The sequence below is a fragment of the Lontra canadensis genome, unplaced genomic scaffold (genome assembly GCF_010015895.1).
Source record: "Lontra canadensis isolate GAN:19392208 unplaced genomic scaffold, GSC_riverotter_1.0 scaffold96, whole genome shotgun sequence".
NCBI classification, from domain to species: Eukaryota; Metazoa; Chordata; class Mammalia; order Carnivora; family Mustelidae; genus Lontra; species Lontra canadensis.
Window position 1 is genome coordinate 108,311 of NW_022631090.1, and position 677 is coordinate 108,987.

Consider the following 677-nt stretch of genomic DNA (forward strand, 5'->3'; position numbering starts at 1 on the left):
GAGGAAAATCCTGGTTGGTCTTCAACCTCTATGTGGACAGGGGTGGCCTGTTTGCTAGAGGCTTGTAGGCCATGTGTGAGTATGGGGATGCCCTGAAAAATGCCAGCTGGTCTAATGCACTTGTGTTAAGTAACAACACATAGTGCATTGTGGCAAAAGTAGGGAAAATATGGCTGGTGCAATGGGCTGGCCTCTACTGTGGGCAGTTAGGCTGGCTACCGAAGTCCAATTAAAGGCTAAATCTCAAGTTAGAAAGTTGGAAGAGGCAAGTTTTGAGAAGGATGTGTGGGGATCAATGACTACTAGCTTTGGGGCTGGTAGAAAGGTGGGAAAGCAGGATAAGTTTAAATCCTCAACATGTTGTTTGACAAAGCTAGGAGGGTGCAAAATGACCTGGATTAAGGTCCCAGCACTTGTAACAAAGAGCTGGAACTTCTGGAAAGGCGAGGAGAACAAGGGAAGAATATTGTGGTGGTTGACAATGAGGGACAAAGCATTCTATGTTGTCTAGCCCCTAAAACAAAGGGAAATTTAAAATAGTAATCACCCTAGACTTCCAATAATAGAAAAATATACCTCAAATCTCCTAGGAGAAAATCTTGCATTCTTTTTTTTTTTTAATCAATTTTTAAAATTTATTTTCAGCATAACAGTATTCATTGTTTTTGTACCAAACC

The 677-nt window shown here is 41.2% G+C and overlaps 1 long non-coding RNA gene across 1 annotated transcript in view; it reads right to left on the reverse strand.

Moving 5' to 3' along the window:
- Positions 1–429: 429 nt before the first annotated feature.
- LOC116854863 overlaps positions 430–677 on the reverse strand; it is a 53,021-nt gene continuing 52,773 nt past the window's right edge. The window contains exon 5 of the long non-coding RNA XR_004380231.1: positions 430–514. This is a non-coding gene — a long non-coding RNA (uncharacterized LOC116854863). The remainder of the gene's footprint in view (positions 515–677) is intronic.